At 44.3% G+C, this 21368-nt stretch overlaps 1 protein-coding gene across 11 annotated transcripts in view; it reads right to left on the reverse strand.

Moving 5' to 3' along the window:
• Positions 1–1365, reverse strand: part of LOC132208757 (zinc finger protein 229-like) — a 36591-nt gene extending 35226 nt beyond the window's left edge. For 4 of the 11 annotated variants that reach the window (XR_009444891.1, XR_009444890.1, XR_009444894.1 and 1 more), the window contains exons 1-2: positions 768–925; positions 202–341 (exon numbers count right to left, since the gene is read on the reverse strand). The gene's annotated coding sequence lies outside the window, so the exon portion shown is untranslated. Of the gene's footprint in view, positions 1–201; positions 342–767; positions 926–1103; positions 1220–1283 lie in introns of those variants that run through there. The other 7 variants (XM_059644127.1, XM_059644128.1, XM_059644129.1 and 4 more) reach the window with 7 other exon arrangements.
• Between the last annotated feature and the right edge of the window lie 20003 nt (positions 1366–21368).

Raw genomic sequence — 21368 nt, forward strand, 5'->3', positions numbered from 1 at the left:
AATATATAGATTAAAATCATGAAGTGGGCGATTGGGACTAAATATGACAGTTCTTTCAAGGAGACGAGGTGTTGTTTGGACAAATCTGCCCCTCTCAGGCCAATATCTCCTTTCTCAGCTGCAGGGTATAGAACTCAACACTTATCCCAGGGGTGATCAAACCAAAAATTTGAATATTCTGCTTTCAAGTTACAACCTTACCAGGAATATTCTCCCATGGATAGAATGGTTAAACCTCTTCCCTTTCGCATTTAAGTGTCAATGATACTCAGATCCTGATCACTCTGCTTAATGGAGAACTTGCATGGATCCTGGTCTGCAAATTATTCTCAATTAATACCCTGTAAAACAAATCCATAAGAGACAAATAACTGTCAGCCCTGGATAGAAATCCAAAAAACACCACAAGATTGTTTGGAAAAGGCAAACATTTCTCTTGGTTTCCGTTCGTTATGTATAAATCCTCCTGTTCAAATCACCCTGCTCCCCGACACAGAAAGATGCAGAGGGAAAATACACCCATTATTAGAGACGGAGGAAGTCAGATATTAATAAATTTGACCAGGGAGCACAAGGGGACTCAGAGCACGTTCAGTGATTTGATCCCAATCATATGAATACTGGGCAAACGGATATGCTTTAATAGATCATAATATTTAAAGCAGGACTTCCGAAAGTGAGAGTGCAACAGGTAACATGAAGTTCTGAGCAAGGGTTAGCGGATCCGAAACGTTATTTTTTTAATTCACGGATGCTGCCAAACCTACTGAGCTTTTCCACCAACTCTGTTTTTGAACATGCAGTTCTGAACGCGTTTTCGGCATTTCTCCTCCACTAAGTATCTAACGTGTAACTGCAGCAATTTATACTGCCTGAAGCCAGTACTCCGCCAGCGTCAAAAGTCCTTCCCAGGAAATACACGCCACGTCTCAGTCTGGGGAAGAAGTCCAGAAAAAAAAACACATTTCGCTTCTATATACCCCCCCGCCGCCCCCCCAAAGAAAGGCTGCGCTGGCGTTCCACTGCAGGTTGCCACCTATAAATATGGCGATCCGGCATGAGTCCCAAAGATCATTGCCCCTAATAAAGATGGTGGCAATCACCTCTGCCTATCGCAGCCTCAGGTCCGCAGCAATTCTTCCATTTGCTGCAAAACACGGGGCCGGCATGTTAAAATGTACGTTTTCTGACATGCATCGACCGCAATTAAAACCTCTCAGTCAATACCGAAACTATTTCCCTCCCGGTTTTTGCTCCTTTCCTTTTTGTCCCGTGTACTGTACCTTCCGAAAGCAGCTGACCTTCAGTCGCAGAGATTTTGCGCCCCCGAACAAGGGCGATCACGTGATTTTCACACAGACAAACATCTCACTCGCTCTGATTGGTTGGAGGGTAGGCCGCTTCAATTGGGAACTCCAAGCCCCGCCCCGTGCTCGGATTGAACCAAAGCTGACATCGCTCACAGGGAGACAGCAATAGCTGCAGGTGCTGGAGTCAAGGATGAGACAGTGTGAAGCTGGAGGGACACAGCGAGCCAGGCACCATCAGAGGAGCAGGAAAGTTGATGGTTCAGGACCCTTCTTCAGAAATGGGGGAGGGGACGGGAACTGAAACATAAAAGAGTGGGGGCTGGGGAAGGTAGGTGGGAAGGTGATAGGTGAGTGCAGGTAGTCAGTGGTGAAGATTTTTCCTGCTGTTCATCAGCTCTGTGAGTGATGGTGAGTGTTCATCCCGAGATGAGGGAAAAAATGGGCCACTCCTGATTCTCCTAATGTACGGCAAAACAACAGCTTGTATTTTATGGAAACTTTTACTCTGTCATTCTCCTCGATGTTTTGGCTGTTTCGGAGACATGGATAGAGCAGGGTCAGGAATGGATGTTGCAAGTTCCAGGGTTTAGATCTTTCATTAAGGACAGGGAAGGTGGTAAAAGAGGGGGAGGTGTGGCTTTGTTAGCCAAGGACAGTACAACGGTGGCTGAAAGAACTCTTGATGAGGACTCGTCTACTGAGGTGTTATGGGCTGAGGTCAGAAACAGGAGAGGAGAGGTCACACTGCTGGAAGTTTTTTATAGGCCCCTGGAAAGTTCCAGGGATGTGGAGGAGAGGATTGGCAAAACTATTCTGAGCAGGAGTGAAAATAACAGGGAGATTAGCTATGGCAGACATTAACTTCCCTAACATTGACTGGAAATGCGATAACTCTAGTATGTTGGATGCATCAGTTTTTGTCCAATGTGTGCAGGAAGGTTTCCTGACTCAGTATGTTGAAGGGCCGACAAGAGGGGAGGCCACACTGGATCTGGTACTTGGTAATGAACCAGGCCAGGTGTTTGATTTAGTGGTAGGTGAGCACTTTGGAGAGAGTGACCATAATTCGGTTATGTTTACTTTAGCAATGGAAAGGGTTAGGAATATGCTCCAGGGCAAGAGTTATAGATGGGGGAAGGGCAATTATAATGCGATTAGGCAAGACTTAGGAGGCAGAGAATGGGTTAGCAAAATGCAAGGGATGGAGACAATCGAAATGTGGAGCAGGTTTAAGGAACAGATATTGCTGTCCTTGATAGGTATGTACCTGTCAGGCAGGGAGGAAGCGATTGAGGTAAGGGAGCTGTGGTTTATGAAAAAAATTGTATCTCTTGTTAGGCAGAAGAGGGAGGCTTATGTGACGATGAGACAAGATGGTTCAGATGAGGCGATGGAGAGTTACAGATTAGCTAGGAAGGATTTAAAGAGAGAGAGAGAGTTAAGAAGAGCAAGGAAGGGACAAGAGCAGACATTGGCAGGTAGAATAAAGGAGAACCCTAAAGCGTTCTATAGGTGTGTGACGAATAAGATGATGTCTCGGGTAGATATAGGGCCAGTCAAAGACAGAAGTGGGAAGTTGTGGAGATTGGAGAGGTACTAAATGATTATTTCTCATCTGTTTTCACTGAGGAACAGGAGAATATTGTAGAGGAGATGACTGAGTTATGGGCTACTAGAATTGAAAGGATTAAGGTTAGTAAGGAGGAGGTGTGATCAATTCTAGAAGGTATGAATTAGATAAATCCCCTGGGCCAGATGGGATTTTTCCGAGGATTGTCTGGGAAGCTAGGGAGGTGGTAGCGGAGCATTTGGCCTTGATCTTTGAGTCCTCATTGTCTACAGGTTCAGTACCAGAGGTCTGGAGGATTGCAAATGTTGTGCCCTTGTTCAAGAAGGGCAGTGGGGCTGACCCAGGTAATTATAGGCCTGTGAGCCTTACATCAGTTGCAGGAAACATTTTGGGAAGGATTATAAGAGATAGGATTTATAGTCATCTAGCAAGCAACAATTTGATTGGAGATAGTCAGCATGGATTCGTCAAGGGCAGGTTGTGTCTCACAAACCTCATTGAGTTTTTTGAGAAGGTGACCAAGCATGTGGATGAGGGAAGGGCAGTTGACATGGTGTACATGGACTTCAGTAAAGCCTTTGATAAGGTTCCACATGGTAGGCTATTGAAGAGAATACAGAGACACAGGATTGAGGGAGAAATAGCAGTTTGGATTAGAAACTGGCTTTCTGTAAGAAGACAACGAGTGGTGGTTGATGGAAAATATTCAGCCTGGAGTCCAGTTACTAGTGGTGTGCCTCAAGGATTTGTTTTGGGACCACTGCTGTTTGTCATTTTTATAAATGACTTGGACGCAGGCATAGGTGGATGGGTTAGTAAATTTGCAGATGACACTAAAGTCGGTGGAGTGGTGGACAGTGTGGAAGAATGTTGCAGGTTGCAGGGAGACTTGGATAAACTGCAGAATTGGGCTGGAAGTTGGAAAATGGAGTTTAATATGGATTAAATGTGAGGTGATTCACTTTGGGAAGAATAATAGGAAGGCAGAAATGGAAAGATTGTTGGTAGTGTGGATGTGCAGAGGGATCTTGGTGCCCATGTACATCGATCCCTGAAAGTTGCCACCCAGGTTGATACTGCTGTTAAGAAGGCTTACGGTGTGTTAGGTTTTATTGGGAGAGGGACTGGGTTCTGGAGCCATGATGTCATGCTGCAACTGTAGAAAATGCTAGTGTGGCCTCATTTGGAATATTGTGTGCAGTTCTGGTTGCCCCATTACAGGAAGGATGTGGAATCATTGGAAAAGGTGCAGAGGAGATTTACCAGGATGTTGCCTGGTCTGGAGAATAGGCCCTATGAAGAAAAGCTGAGGGGCTTGGGTCTGTTCTCAATGGAGAGAAGGAAGCTAAGAGGGGATTTAATAGAGACATACAAGATGTTCAGAGGATTAAATAGGGTGGACAGTGAGAGCCTTTTTCCGAGGATGATGACGTCAGCTTGTACAAGGGGACATAGCTACAAATTGACGGGTGGTAGATTTAAGACAGATGTCAGAGGCAGGTTCTTTACTCAGAGAGTGGTAAGGGTATGGAACGCCCTGCCTGCCAGTGTCGTTAACTCAGCCACATTAGGGGCATTTAAACAGTCCTTGGATAAGCATATGGATAATGATGGGATAGTGTAGGGCGAGGGGCTTAGATAGGTTCAGAGGTCGGCGCAACGTCAAGGGCCGAAAGGTCTGTTCTGTGCTGTATTGTTCTACGTTCTATGTTCTAGGTGCTTCACAGATGAGCAAAACATCGATTAAAGATATCGATTTTTATGATGTATCATAAAGAATGAGAGAGAGAGGTTTAGGGAGGAAATTCCATAGTTTGGGTTGTCAGCAGCTCCATTCCTGGAGGGTTGTAAGTCGGGTGGGTCAGAAAAACGTCTGGGAAGGGGAATTGCAGGAGTGAAAAAAACACATATGGCCTTAAGGATGGCAAAGATTTCAGAGACTGTCATTAGAGAGTACGGTTGTCTCATGGAGCTTAAGGCATGGCACTGCACTCAATCCATTGCAAGTCATGACCGCAGAGGTACAGAAGATTTCTGCTGCCTTAATCAGGCTGACCAATATTTGTATCAATGCGCTTGTAAAATGTCAGTAATCTCCTCTACCTCAGAGTCAAGGTGTTGATGGGATGCTGCTACAGAAGAGGAGACAGGAAGCAAGGAATGTCACACAAAGATCTCTCCTCTTCTCACTATTTTCACTGCAAAACCAAGGGAGCACCTAACATATCACCTCTATCTCCCGTCACAACACTTTGCCCCACAATAACTGTGTCTGCCCCTGCACAAGTAGAAGTGGGAGTCTTTTCCAGGACCATGTGGTACCCTGAAACTCTGAGCGAACACCAAAAGCATCTGAGCGGTGAGAGCAAAGATTTGAGAAGACTGTCTGCACCTTTGCTGAAACTTATAGGGTCACTAGGTCAAAGCAATAGGCAGCATGCGGAATACAAACTGGAATTGATTAAGTGTGCGTCTGTACAAATTTGGACAGGCCGGGGGTGTGGGACACTTGACAAAATTTTCAGTTTCCTTTTTGAATAGTCCCCTGAAATGCCTTTTTGGAACCACTTCTAACCCTTATCCATGCTCCGATCTGGAGGGCCAGGTCACTCTTGCTCTGGTTTCATCCTGCAATTTTATGAAGTCAGCAACAAGATGAGTTTCAGCATTGAATTTGAAGATTATTAAAAGCTAACATTGATTGCCATTAGAATGTTTTGATTTTGATTTATGTTGTCTTGTGTACCGAAGTACAGTGAAGTGTTTTTGAGAGCGGCACAGGCAGATCATAGCAAACAATGATTTACAGATCAAAGTGTGCTTAGACAGAGCAAGGCATGCAAGGTTATGCCTGCACAGGAGGTGTGCAAAGCAAGATCAACACTATTTGGAGTGACAGAGTCCATTCATCAGTCTAATAATGGCAGAGAAGAAGCTGTTCTTCAACCCCTTGATAGAACATAGAACATTACAGCACAGTACAGGCCCTTCGGCCCTCGATGTTGTGCCGACCTGTCATACTGATCTCAAGCCCATCTAACCTACACTATTTCATTTATGTCCATATGCTTATCCAATGACGACTTAAATGTACCTAAAGTTGGCGAATCTACTACCGTTGCAGGCAAAGCGTTCCATTCCCTTACTACTCTCTGAGTAAAGAAACTACCTCTGACAGCTGTCCTTATCTTTCACCCCTCAATTTAAAGCTATGCCCCCTCATGCTCGCCGTCACCATCCTCGGAAAAAGGCTCTCCCTATCCACCCGATCTAACCCTCTGATTATTTTATATGTTTCAAGTAAGTCACCTCTCAACCTTCTTCTCTCTAATGAAAACAGCCTCAAGTCCCTCAGCCTTTCCTCATGAGACCTTCCCTCTATACCAGGCAACATCCTAGTAAATCTCCTCCGCACCCTTTCCAAAGCTTCCACATCCTTCTTGTAATGCGGTGACCAGAACAGTACACAATACTCCAAGTGCGGCCGCACCAGAGTTTTGTACAGCTTCACCATAACCGCTTGGTTCCGGAACTCGATCCCTCTATTAATAAAAGCTAAAAACACTGTATGCCTTCTTAACAGCCCTGTCAACCTGGGTGGCAACTTTCAAGGATCTGTGTACATGGACACCGAGATCTCTCTGTCCATCTACACTACCAAGAGTCTTACCATTAGCCCAGTACTTTGCCTTCCGGTTACTCCAAAGTGCATCACCTCACACTTGTCTGCATTAAACTCCATTTGCCACCTCTCAGCCCAGCTCTGCAGCTTATCTGTGTCTCTCTGCAACCTACAGCATCCTTCGTCACTATCCACAACTCGACCAACCTTCGTGTCGTCTGCAAATTTACTAACCCATCCATCTACGCCCTCATCCAAGTCATTTCCAAAAATGACAAACAACAGTGGACCCAACACCGACCCTTGCGGTACACCATGGGTGTGTTCTATCTTCTGCCTCATGGAAGAAGTTGGATGAGAGCATTACCGAGATGGGACGAGTCATTGATGATGTTGGCAGCCTTTCTGTGGCAACGAGACGTGTAAATGAAGTCCATGGAAAGAAGGCTGTTGCCGTTGTGGCCTTCTCTACATTGGGGAAACCAAGCAGAGGCTTGAAGACTGCTTTTCAGAACACCTACGCTTGGTTCGCACAAAACAACTGCACCTTCCAGTTGTGAACCATTTTAACTCCCCCTCCCATTCCTCAGACGACATATCCATCCTGGGCCTCCTGCAGTACCACAACGATGCCACTCGAAGGTTGCAGGAACAACATCTCATATTCTGCCTGGGAACCCTGCAGCCCAATGATGTCAATGTGGATTTCACAAGCTTCAAAATCTCCCCTCCCCCCCACTGCATCCCAAAGCCAGCCCAGCTTGTCCCTGCCTCCCTAACCTGTCCTTCCTCCCACTTATCCCCTCCTCCCACCTCAAACCCCACCCCCATCTCCGAACTACTAACCTCATCCTGCCCCCTTGCCCTGTCCATCCTCCCTGGACTGACTTATCTCCTCCCTATCTCCCCACCTATACTCACCTTTACAGGCTCCATCCCCACCTCTTTGACCTGTCTCCTCTCCACCTATCATCTCCTCTATCCATCTTCAATCCGCCTCCCCGTCTCTCCCTATTTATTTCAGAACTCCCTTTCCCTCCCCCATTTCTGAAGAAGGGTCTAGGCCCGAAATGTCAGCTTTCCTGCTCCTATGATGCTGCTTCGCCTGCTGTGTTCATCCAGCTCTACACCTGTTATTCTATGGATAAGAGGTTGGCTTCTGTGATGATCTGTGCTGTGCACACAACTTTCCGCAGTTTCTTATGCCCTTGGGCTGAGCAGTTGTTGCACCAGGCCATTATGCACCCAATAGGATGCTTTCTATGGTGCATCTGTAAAGGTTGGTGAGGTCCTTATGGACATGCAGTACAGTAGATAAACAAAACATAAAAAAAAGTTTAAAAAGATGCCAAGTTAGACATTTTGGGATTTTAAGTCGGATTTGAAACTGTTTTGTGCAGCTAACAGTTAAGGAAAGCTCTTGCAGTTCTTTTGTCAGTGAATAGAGAAATGCTGGTGAAATAAAGGATTATATATGTAGTAGCCCTGAGTTAAGAGGAAAACAGAACAAGCATGAATATGCAGAAGATCACGAGGTTGACTAAGGTCAGTGTTGCTTATATGAACTGTTACTGGGCACAGTGGGGAGTTAATCAGATAAGAACAAGGATAAAGTAAGACCATAAGACATAGGAGTGGAAATAAGGCCATTCGGCCCATCAAGTCCACTCCGCCATTTAAATCATGGCTGATGGACATTTCAACACCACTTCCCTGCACTCTCCCCGTAGCCCTTGATTCCTTTCGAGATCAAGAATTAGTTGATCTCTGCCTTGAAGGCCTCCAACGTCCCGGCCTCCACTGCACTCTGCAGCAATGAATTCCACAAGCCCACCACACTCTGGCTGAAGAAATGTCGTCTCATTTCAGTTTTAAATTTACCCCCTCTAATTTTAAGGCTGTGCCCACGGGTCCTAGTCTCCCTGCCTAATGGAAACAACCTCCTAGCGTCCACCCCTTCTAAACCATCCATTATCTTGTAAGTTTCTATTAGATCTCCCCTCAACCGACTAAATTCGAATGAGTACAATCCCAGGGTCCTTAGCCGTTCATCATACGTTAAACCTACCATTCCAGAGATCATCCGTGTGAATCTCCGCTGGACACGCTCCTGGGCTAGTATGTCCTTCCTGAGGTGTGGGGCCCAAAATTGGACACAGTATTTTAAATGGGGCCTAACTAGAGCCTTATAAAGCCTCAGAAGCACATCGCTGCTTTTATATTCCAACCCTCTCGAGATAAACGACAACATTACATTTGCTTTCTTAATTATGGACTCTACCTGCAAGTTAACCTTTAGAGAATCCTGGACCAACACTCCCAGATCCCTTTGCACTTCTGATTTGCGAATTTTCTCACCGTTTAGAATATAGTCCATGCCTGTATTCTTTTTTCCAATTTGCTAAACCTCACATTTACTCACATTGAATTTCATCAGCCATTTCCTGGACCACGGACCTAAACTGTCTAAATCTTTCTGCAGCTTCCCCACCTCCTCAGTACGACCTGCCTGTCCACCTTCGTATCATCATCAAACTTCGCCAGAGTGCCCCCAGTCCCTTCATCCAGATCATTAATATATAAGGTGAAGAGCTGTGGCCTCAACACTGAACCCTGCGGGACACCACTCGTTATCGGTTGCCATTCCGAAAAAGAGCCTTTTATCCCAACTCTTTGCCTTCTGTCAGACAGCCAATCCTCAATCCAAGCCAGTAGCTCACCTCAAACACCATGGGCCCTCACCTTGCTCAGCAGCCTCCCGTGAGGCACTGTATCAAAGGCCTTTTGGAAGTCTAGATAGATAACATCTACTGGGTTTCCCTGGTCGAACATACTTGTTACCTCTTCAAAGAATTCTAACAGGTTTGTCAGGCATGACCTCCCCTTCCTAAAACCATGCTGACTTGTTTTAATCTGACCCTGCACTTCCGGGAATTTAGAAATCTCATCCTTGACAATGGATTCTAGAATTTTACCAACTGCCGAGGTTCGGCTAATCGGCCTATAATTTTCCATCTTTTGCCTTGATCCTTTCTTAAACAAGTGAGTTACAACAGCAATTTTCCAGTTATCTGGGACTTTCCCTGTCTCCAGTGACATTTGAAAGATCACGACCAAAGCCTCCGCTATTTCCTCAGCCACCTCCCTCAGAACTCTAGGATGTAGCCCATCAGGGCCAGGAGATTTATCAATTTTTAGACCCTTTAGCTTTTCTAGCACTTTCTCTTTTGTAATGCCTACCATACTCAACTCTGCACCCTGACTCTCCCTAATTGTTAGCATACTACTCATGTCTTCCACTGTGAAGGCTGACGCAAAGTACATATTAAGTTCTTCAGCGATTTCCTTATCTCCCATCACTCGCCTTCCAGCATCAATTTGGAGCGGCCTAATATCGACTTTTGCTTCTCGTTTGTTTCTTATGTATTGGAGGAAGCTTTTACTATCATTTCTAATATTACTAGCTAGCCTACCTTCATATTTGATCTTCTCCTTCCTTATTGCTCTCTTTGTTATCCTCTGTTTGTTTTTGTAGCCTTCCCAATCTTCGGATTTCCCAGTGTTCTTGGCCACTTTATAGGCTGTCTCATTTTTTTTGATATATTTCCGGACTTCCTTTGTCAGCCATGGCTGTCTAATCCCACCCCTGATAATCTTTCTTTTCTTTGGGATGAACGTCTGTACTGTGTCCTCAATTACACCCAGAAACTCCTGCCATTGTTGGTCTAATGTCTTCCCCGCTAGGCTCTGCTTCCAGTCAATTTTCATCAATTCCTCTCTCCTGCCCCTGTAATTACCTTTATTTAACTGTAACACCATTACATCTGATTTTGCCTTCTCTCTTTCAAACTGCAGACTGAACTCGCCCATATTATGATCGCTGCCTCCTAAGTGTTTCCTTACTTTAAGGTCTTTTATAAAGTCTGGCTCATTCGATAGCATTAAGTCCAGAATAGCCTGCTCCCTTGTGGGCTCCATCACAAGCTGTTCCAAAAAGCCATCCTGCAAACATTCCATGAATTCCCATTCTTTGGATACACTGGCAACATTATTCACCAATCCACCTGCATGTTGAAGACTCCCATGATCACCGTGACCTTACCTTTCTGACATGCCCTATCTATTTCTCGGTGCATCTTGCGTCCCTGATCCTGATCACTGTTAGGAGATCTGTACATAACTCCCACTATAGTTTTTTTGCCTTTGTGGTTCTTCAATTCCACCCACACAGATTCCACATCTTCTGACTCTATGTCATTTAGTGCCATAGATTTAATTCCATTCTAACTAACAAGGCAACCCCGCCCCCTCTGCCCACCTCCCTGTCTTTTCGATATTTTGTGAATCCTTGGATGTTTAACTGCCAGTCCTGCACTCCCTGCAACCATGTCCCTGTGTAATAGATCTGTGTCTGTGCAGTGGAGAACAACCAAAATCAGAAGATGAAGGCCCAAGAGAGACACTTTGAAGATCAAGGCTGCAAAAATTATCAAAAGTCTTTTTAACACTCTACTGTTTAGTCACTGACAGGAACAGTACGACTGTTTTCGAGTGTATATCGTTGTCTGCATTTAACACTGCAGTTTGCCTGACAGCAGATCACCTTCTCCTGACTCTGTCTCAATAAAGTTGATTGTTGCTTCACAGCCCAGCGCTGCTGCCAAGCCTGCTCCTGCCTGAAAAGTGTAGATGACAAAAGACAATGCTTATTTGCCAGTCCCGGCTGGGAGTGATTGTGGATGAGTGGCTGAAGGAATGTTCAGTGCACAGAAAATGGGCAGTTTATACTGGTGCTGGGAAATGCTCATTCTGAAGAGATTGACCTGAAACAGTGACCATTAGTCTATTACTTTGCTGCTATGCCTTTCCCCATGTTTGATATGTCAGTTCAAACTGTGGTGGTTTTGCTGAGTGTTCAGATCACAAGACCATAATGCATCCGAACAGAATTGTGCCATTCCGTCATGACTGAACGGTGTGCAGTTCTGGTCTCACTGCTACAGGAAGGATGTTGTGAAACTTGAAAGGGCTCAGAAAAGATTGACAAGGACGTTGCCAGGGTTGGAGGGTTAGCGACTCGCTTGTCAAACTGACTTTATTTCTGTGTATTACAATCGTTGTTCTGCTCCAGTTCATATTTTAATCAGATGTCGATAATAATGCCCAGTTATTCGAACGAGAATTCCGTACAAGGCAGAATAGATCTATCTCCATTAGCAGGATATCAAACCCCTAATATTTCACCATTTCGAATGAGTTTTTTTTTCAATCTCACTCTGCTGTCCGGTTGCATATCTCTGTCTTTTTTTTCGCCACTTCGTCACTTTACAGCCTCGAGGAACATTGAAATCTATAACTAAACTGACCACATGATATCTGTTCTCCTTCTGTCTTCCACCTTCCACGCACCTTCCTTCCATTGATGTTTTGTGAGGATTTCATCAGTGCCAGCAGCCGTGATCGAATCGGAGGAACATGTTACATTGCAATTACATTTAAATCCTCCCCCAGTTGAGAAATCCCTCGAAAATTGATCACAATTTCAAGGAAGCTATAAAACACATATGGAGCAATGAATTGAATTATTAATAATGTTTAATCCGTGTGTTAGGATTATAGAACGAGAAAACACTGCTGATGGTTCGAAACTGAAAGACTAACAGTGAAATGCAAGAGACACTTAGCAAGGCGGGACACAGTCTGACACACACACTACAAGATAACCAGGAGAATGGGGAGGGAATTTGTTGGTTATACCGGGATACAGGGTCAACAGCGAAAAGTGGGAGTCACTGGAATGGGAATCGCGGGATAAAGACACGTAACTGGGTCAGAGAATGGGGACAGCACAGCGAGGCTCCCTATGGTACTAGCCTTGGACCGCCCCGGTTTTGCGCAGGTCCGAGTTCAGTTTCCGGAAACTGCGAGTTCTGTGAAGTGGGCGGGACTAATGTTGTGATTGACAGGTAGAGGGTGTTTTTCAGTCCAGAAACAGCCTCTGCTCCGCCTTTTCTTGGTGAATGTTTCCCTGCAGTCGAGTTGGTGAGTGTTTAGAACTCTGTCGGTTTCCCGGTAATGTAGGTGAACTGTAGCTCACTGTGTGTTAGATCATATCGCCAACCCTCTCTCATCCCCTTTCTCCCAATCCCCAGTTACACGCTGCTGGCTCAGGGAGCTCTGGCGGATGCGGGGCTGTGGTCAATCTCGGCGCTGGTTTCGGTTCACAGAAGACGGTTTAGTTTTTGAGGTAATGACAGATCATTCTGCCCAGCAGGACAGATTCTGATGGACCAGCAAGGAGCCATACCGCCCTCACAGACTGGGGTTAGTTTCTTTCCAGCGGAATAGACCAAGGAAGGGTCATCGGACCCGAAACGCTATCTCTTCTTTCTTTTCTTCCCAGATGCTGCCAGACCTGCTGAACTTTTCCAGCAACTTCCGTTTTGTTGTAGACTAAGGGGAGACATGATTGAAATGTATAAATTTATGAGGGAAATAGAGAAAACAAGAACAAATCTTTCTGCTTCGTGGTGGAATCAGTATCGGGCGACATGGATGGATGGTAAGCGGCGAGAGGTTTTGATGAGTTGAGAGGATTTTTTTCACTCAGATAATGGGGGGAAACTGAAACTCACTGCCTGGCAGCCTGGTCGAGCTAGAAATGGTCATAACATTTCCGGAACTGTTGAGATGTATAAAATAAACACGGAAAGAACTGTGGATGCTGTAAATCAGAAACAAAACAGAAATTGTTGACAACATTCTGCAGATCTGGCAGCATCTTGGAGAGAAATCAGAGCTCAAGTTGCGGATCGAGTTTTTGAAGCCAGGATGTTGAACCCTGCAATGAGGAAAGAGGGGACCTAACTTCAGACAACCAACGCGGACAAGTGCTTGAAGTATCAGCGGGGAGAATTTTGCAGGCAGTTATCAGAACTCTTTTGAAAAGATTTGGGATTGTTGTGGAAAAGGACAAGGATGGACCTGTAATCAAAGTTCTAACTTGGTTGATTTTAATAAGATATGATTTGGCCTTAGTGCACAGGGAGTAGATACTTTCAGGTACATGTGCAAGAGGGAACATAAATGGAGAGATAAGAAGAGCTCTGAGGGAAATATGAATTGATACTGCCAAGTGAAATAAAGCAAAATGCTCTTTTGTTTTACAGGTAGACATATGGTTAAAGGATAAGGGGGAATGTGTGAGGCCCATTAAGGACGACAGAGGTATCTGTGCGTAGAACTAGAGCGTGTTGGCCTGGTTCTAAGTGAGTACTTTGTGTCAGTGCTCACTAGTGAAATAGATGAATCAGCGAGAAGGTCTGTGACAGAATGTAAAGAAACTATCAGAGAGAAAGAGAGGAAGTACTGAGTAGCCTGGCAGGTTTAAATGCAGATCAGTATCCAAGGTCAAGTGAAATGTCTCCTATGATGTTAGGATGAAATAGCAGGGTGCTTGCAAGGTTCTCAGTTCTTCTCAATTCCCCAATAACCACAAAGGGACCCTTCTGAAGGGCCACCGGGCCCAAAACGTTAACTCTGTTTTCTCCTTCGCAGTTGCTGCCAGAAGTGCTGAGCTTTTCCAGCAACTTTGTTTTCATTCCCAATACTTTTATTTAATCTCTTTGGACATCAGCAAGGCTTTTGGGACACTGAAAGCAAAGCTAAGTGCTGATAGAATCCATTGAAATTTGGCAAATTGGATCCACAATTGGTTGAGGTTCGGGAAGCAGAGAGGTGGGGTTTTTTTGTTTCTAACCGCAAGCCTGTGCACATTGGGGTGGCAGAGTGGCCAATGTTGGGCCCTTATTTTTGTTTTAGGTAACTGCCTTAGATTTGAATGTATGAAGGTTGATCAGTTAGTTCAGATGACGCAAAAGTAATAGATGGTAAATAATGAGGTGGATAGCCTTAGTTTACAGACAGGCTGATCAGTGGTAAATGGAATTTGATCTAGATTAGTGAATAGCAACACATGAACCAGTTATCCTGTCCTTGAAATCATTTGTTAACCAAACAGTTTGTGATTAGTTGATTAGCCAGGGGAGGAAGGCTATTTCCTTTTCCCACCAACATACACCATGACACAGTCCTGGATTATAAACGGGGATTTTGGCTGTAAGACAATTTTGCTACATGTTGCTCACTCCACAGTTAGACCTCAAATGAGAGGCTCTAATGTATGGTGCTGCAAATTGTGAGGAACGAAAATCACATTTTGGCTTTTGTTGCTAATCAATTTGCTGTCCCCTAAATCTTGATCATCTCTAATAGAAATCATGCAAACATGAACATGAGGAAAGAGGCCACCATTTTAGCAGGAAAACAAATGTGTAAAGCAAAGAGAGCAAATGATGACAGTAAATTTAAGAGACGTACCAGAACCAACATTTGCAGAGTAGGCACCCTCCCTGGATTCACTCCCTCTCCCTTCCTTTGCTGCAAGTGAACAGTTTCCCCACCCTACCACCCAGGAAGACTAAAGAAATGGAAAGGGAGGAAACATTGCTTTGCTCCCAGATGTTGCACAGAGGAGGAGGTTTCACTGGAAAGACAACATCTGCATTGTGAGCCCAGGACTGAAGCAGCCAATAGGAATTGCTGTGCTCCGTGGTGATGTCTCAGGTTTCAGGCACGTGGACACGGGAGCCCCGCCCCCACCTATTGTTCCCCTCCTGCTGCGAAGGTTTCCGGGGCAACCCGCGGGCAGCTCGAATCCGAGCGAGAAGGTGCTCGGGATCTGCCCCTCCCCCTCCCTCCGGCGGCAATTGCTGAACCAGAAGGTGACCATGATCAGCCTCTGACTGTTCTGTCTGTTTATGGTTTGCCTGTTCTGTCTGTGGGGAAAGGTATGGACCATGTGGAGGCAAAGAAGGAAGACCATGGAGGAATCTGAAAGTAAGGATGGGGCTGAACAGCGGGCCTTAGATTGTTTGTTATGAAATGTTTGTTGGTGAGATGTGGCCAGTGCTGCCTGGATCAACATTTATTGCCCATCTCAGGTGCTGTGGAGAACGAGCTGCCATGGGCCATGTCTATAATCTTTGACTGCCTATTATGCTGGGGACCAGGCAAGTCAGCGTTTCGACTGGACCTGAAGCCTGTCAACTTCGGATGGGTAAATCATGTTAGACAAATCTACAATTTTTTTTTGAAAATGTAACTGATAGAACCCGGTGGACGCGGTCATTTGGATTTTCTCAAAGCTGGTGATAAAGTCCCACTTAAGAGGTTAGTGTGCAAAATCAAAGTTCATAAGATTGTTGGGAATTTACTGGTGTAGATTGTGAATTGGTTAGCAGACAGGAAACAGTAGAAATAAATGATCTTTTTTCGGTGTCTAAGGCTTTGACAATTGGGACGCCACAAAGACCCTTGGACCTCATGTGTTCAAAGTGTACATCAATGATTTGTATGTGCGAATCCAATGTACTATTTCTAGGTTTGCTGACACAAAAGAAGGGGGATTGTGAGTGAGCAGGACATAAAGAGACTTCAGAGTAATTTAGATGATTTGAGTGAGTAGCAAATGCATAGCAGATGCAGTATCAGTGTGAAGTTATCCACTTTGGTACCAAATTCAGAATGGCAGAGTATAATTCAAGTGGTTGTCGATTTGGAAATGTTCATGTACAAAGGGACCTGGGTGTGCTTGTACACCAGTCATTCAATACAAGCTTGTAGTTGCAGCAAGCAGTTAGGAAGGCAAATGGAACTTTCTCCTTCATTTCAAAAGGGTTTGAGTATGGCAGCAAGGTGGTCTTACAGCAGCTGTGTTGGGTTTTGTGAGGCCACAATGAAATCTATGAGCAAATTTGGTCTCCAAAACAAAGAAACATTATTCTTGCTGCAGGCAAACAGCAATTTCTTGTGTTGCTGAGTGAGGGACAAAAGTTATCACTGACCATGAATTAAGAAGAAGCTCCAGTTGCTGTCTTGGTTTCAAGTCAGATTTGGAGATGATGTCACTTGTTGACAACACTTTAAAGCATTTCCCAAAGCGGGAAGTGGGTGATGTTCCCTCACTTTTGCTTCATTTCCCTCTGGCAAAACAAGACAGAGTCTGAGGCACTGTTTGGTTTAGGCATACCCACTGCAGGGCTCTGCTCCCCACCCCACCACCTCCCCTGCTACACACACTAAGAAAGGAATGATGTGGATAAAGTAATCCAAAAGGTGTAGTGTGAAATACAAGACAAAATAGAGAGAGGTAGTGTTAGAGGAGCTGGAATCATTGAAAGTGGATGAGTCACCAGGCCCAGATAGATAGTTCCCTGACGTGTTGAAGGAAATAGCAGATGTTGTGAGGATTAATTTTCAATCTTCACTTGACTCAGGTGAGGTGCCAAGGGGCTGGAGAAATGCAAATGTGGTGTTGTTGTTTAAAACAAGTACAAAGGAAATGCCATACAACTATAGGCCAGTCAATCTTACTTTGGTGGTGGGCAAACTGTAAGGATCAATCCTGAGAGATCAGAGAAACTGTCAATTAGAAATGCATGAACTTGTCCGGGATAGTCAGCATTGCTTTGATGCGGGAAGGTCATACTTAAGCAATTTGACTGAATTCTTTGAGAAATTGGTAAGGAGTCTCAGTGTGGGTAGTGAAGTGAATATTGTTTTCATAGATTTTGTTAGGATATTTGACAAGATCTCACACAGCAAACTGGCCAAAAGTTTAAACCCATGGATAACAGGGTAATGTGTTGAATTGGATCCTCTGTTTACAGTGCTCTGACATATTTCCAGTCGCAAGTTCTAGCAAGAGACTGTAATCTAGGAAGCAGTGAAATTGTTTCAGAGCTGAGCATTATGGACTATTCAGCAAATTTTGAGCTGCTACTGCTGTGTTCTGTTATCTGTGAGAGTTTGCATGGCCCAGGGCTGATGTGACTCCTTTAATCTGGCTCTGAATTCATGTTCACCATTGCTGTATTTCATCTCTACTGTCCTAGATCTTCTGTCTGCAATTGTCTAACTTCTGTCCCTGCATTTTAGCTCTGTTTTGTGTTTTACTGTTACATCTGCTAATTGTGCCTAAATTAGACTTCCACCACTGCCTATCCCCTGACCGTGTGCTTTTGACTTAGCAACTTGATTTTCACACAGACTTGTTAATAGTCAGAAATTGTTTTTCGTGCTCTGCTATCAACTTCTACTCTGCAAATTACAAGATTCATCCAGTTCACATTTTATAACCTACCATTTTGATTTTATGGTTTCTGTCTCACTCTCCTTGTTTCGTCCAAATCAGCTGAACACGGTTTTTAGACGAGGAGATTTTGCAGTTAACAAACTGAAACCAAACGTCACTCAGGATCTGAGAGAGTTACCAAACGTATCACAACCTGAATACAACAGAATATTGGACATGGAAGGAGAAAGCACTGTTCCCAGTGGGGAGAAACTGGTTCTGTTTTTGGGTAAGGCTTCAATCAATCATCTGGCTTATCAGAATGTAACACACTCATAATGATTAGAAGCCATGGAGATGAGGGGATTGTGGTAAAGACTTCATGTGCAACTTGCAATTCCCAACACCCAACTTCAGGACTCTGATGTTCTCAGTGGCATTTCCTGATGGGAAACCTGCAAACTGCACACAAGTCAGGTAGGTGTTGAACCTACAAACCTAAGATCTGCAGTCAGATGTGTTACTCATTACACCATTGAGCTGCTAGTGTTCACATGCTGCAGAGTTGTGGTGTTAACAGGGACATCACCATCACTGCTGCACTTCAGTGGCCCCCACTTTGAGATTAGGTGAATTTCACTGGCAAAAAAGAAACACATTTGTTCTCAGGTAGTTGCTTCAGTATGCCCTTCTATCTGTGCTGGAACTTTCTGTTATTTTACTCACGGTCAGCCACTCCAGTGAAATGTATTTTCAGGCTTTGAGTCATGGTTGACTCAAATAGATTACGGGTGATCTGGTAATTCTCAACACCACTCTCCTGACTTTCCCCACTAGAGTCCCTTACTGATTAGAAATCTGACTTAATGTGCCAGTCTCGACAGCTCTCTGCAGTCAAGAATTCCACAGATTCATAACTCTCAGAGAGAAGAAATTCCTCCTCAGCTCTGTCTTAAGTGTGTGAACCTAGTTCTGAAATTCTGTTTTCTGTTCTAAGATTGTCCCAGAAGGGGAAACAACTTTGACAAGAAGCTGTCAAGCTCCTAAGAGAAGCTTTCTAGTTATTAGTCTATTAGTCTTATTGTTTCAATAAGGAGCAGGGCTTATGTAGTCCTGTGGCCAGTATTTAGGAGCAGCTAAATACTCAGGAGTGGACAAATATGTGATTTGTTCCCGGTGTAGTGTGTTGATTTCATCTCTGAAGTAAAACCCGCAGTGATTCAGATAGAGTTACACTGTTTATGCTGTTGTCACTGTGAACAATTCCTGGGGTTTATCAGTTTGTACAAGAACAACAATTCTCTGAATGAGGACTGAGCCTGGGAAAGGCTGTGAGAGCACCAAATCCTAACCACTAGACGAGCAGGGAACACAACATTAATTCGCCTCTCAAGGCCATGGGGAATGGAATTGGGGCTGTGAAGGAAACAAAGAAACAAAATATGTGGCTGGGACAGGTATGCAGCTGACAAAGAAACAAGTTGAAACAAACAAAGAGAACAGAATAGGGGGCAGCATTCACACACTGATTGTTAGTCTCGATGGTGAATCCAAAAAACTGTAAAGTGCTGAATTGAAAGGTGTGCTGCTTTCTTGGAGCTGACATTTAGCATCATTGGAAGAGTGCATTGAGCCGAAGACAGAAATATCAGTGTGACAGCAATATGGAGCATTAAAACGTAAAACTTTCTCCAACAGTTTATGGATACTCAGGACCAACTATACATTTTAAAACTGCAGTGTTAGATTTTTGTTAAAGTCTTCGAGCAATTTGGAATAAGCATCAGTCTTCTTTGCATTGAATGGTGGAGGGGTCGAAAGGGATTAAGTTCACTCTTTTTGCTGATGGAGATTCCAGTGAAAGGAAAGTTTAGGTAAGACTAATAACTAGAAAGCTTCTCTTGTAGATTTTTGTATCTTTTTCTATGAATATTTCAATAAAACTGCATTTGATAGCCTGGCCACTGCTTGAGGTATTGGGGCTAATAGGGGAAATAAGCAAATATCTTTAGATACCAATAAGATGGCTTGGGTAATGAATTTCAATCGAACTTGATCAAGAGCAGGGATGTGTTGTAACAGTTATACAGGCATTGGTGAGGCTACAGCTAGAATGTTCAGTGCAGTTTTGGTCTCCTTTTCTGAGGACGGGTGCTCTTGCTCTCAAGGGAGTGAAATGAAGGTTTACCAGGCCAATTCAAGTGATGGGAGGACTGACATATGAGGAGATATTGACTGGGTTAGGATTGTTTTCGCTGAAGCTTAGTTTGTTTGAGGGGCAATTTCATGGAGACTTATAAAATTCTAACAGGACGAGACAGGATAATTGCAGGGAGGGTGTTCCTGATGGTAGGTGTGTTCAATCAGGGGTCACAGCCTGAGGATTCGGGGTAGACGATTTAGGATGGAGATGAGGAGACATTTCTGCACCCAAAGAGTGGTGAGTCTGCGGAATTCATTGCCACGGGAAGTAACTGATGCTAAAACAATGAATGTATTTAAGAGGCAGCTAGATATAGCACTTGGGGGAAATGAGATCAAAGGTTATGGGGAGAAAGCAAGTTTAGGCTGTTGATTTGAATGATCAGCCATGATGTGATGAATGGTGGAGCAAGCTCAACGGGCCAAATGCCCTCCTGATCCTTCTATCTTCTCTGCTTCTATCTTCTGAACAGTTAAACTTATTTTGACTGAAGTAAGGTAATAAAATTAATTATGCACCTAACATTTAATTGAAGAGGACATCCTGCACTTCATCAAACATGTTAGTTACTCTCCAGTTAGAAACAGATGATTGAACAATGAGGCTTGCAAATTTGGCCTAAAACAGTCAAAGAACATGATGCATTTCCAAGTCAGGACAGTGTGTGGCTTGGAGGGGAAGTTGTAGACACCATTATTTCCCAAGTATCTGGTGCCCTTGACTTTCTGGGCGATCAAGTTATCATTTTGGAATGTGCTGTCTCAGGAGCCCTGGTCAGTTGCTTAAGCTGATAGTGTTTGTACTGCTGCTTCTGGGTACCAGGTGACAAAGTCATTCCTGCCAACCTGCAAATATACATACTGGGAAAAGTAGGCCATTCAGCCCCTTGAGCCTGCTCTGCCATTCAATCAGATCATGTCTGCTCCTGTATACTCCAAACAACCTTTGATTCCATTCACAAAAATCTCTGATCCCTGCATTTGACAATTCTAAGGTGACCTCAGATTACTTCTGCTTCACAGAGATGACAGTGATCAACATGGGATGATCAATGACATGGCTAAGGTTGTTTGTGGCCAGGAATGGAATCACACACTGTTGATCGCTGCATGGGTTTCACATACAGGACACATGATTACAGATTTCTTTAACCCAGTCTCTGAGTGTCTGATTAGTGTAGTTTGACCCCAGAAGGCTCTCACATTACTCACTGAGCCTGTGTCCTCAGACACGAATAGCCACTTACTCTGCCCACTCCAAGTTTGGTAGAAACTGTTTCCTCAATTGCAGTTTGAGCCATATCTCAGCCCTTTAATCAAGATGATTCTCCCAAACCTTCATTCCATTTTGTTTCTTGTGATACTGTCGACCCTATCAGTTCTGAGCTTCCACACATTCCCACCCAGTTCTTTCTGTATGCTCCATATTGAAGTGGTGAACTGTTCTCTAAGTGAACCAGGGATGTGCCAGGAGATGATGGGAGGCTCGTGCATTTCCAATGTCAACCTCAGAAGAAGGAAGATGCAGGA

This window comes from Stegostoma tigrinum, unplaced genomic scaffold (assembly GCF_030684315.1).
Source record: "Stegostoma tigrinum isolate sSteTig4 unplaced genomic scaffold, sSteTig4.hap1 scaffold_53, whole genome shotgun sequence".
NCBI lineage: Eukaryota > Metazoa > Chordata > Chondrichthyes > Orectolobiformes > Stegostomatidae > Stegostoma > Stegostoma tigrinum.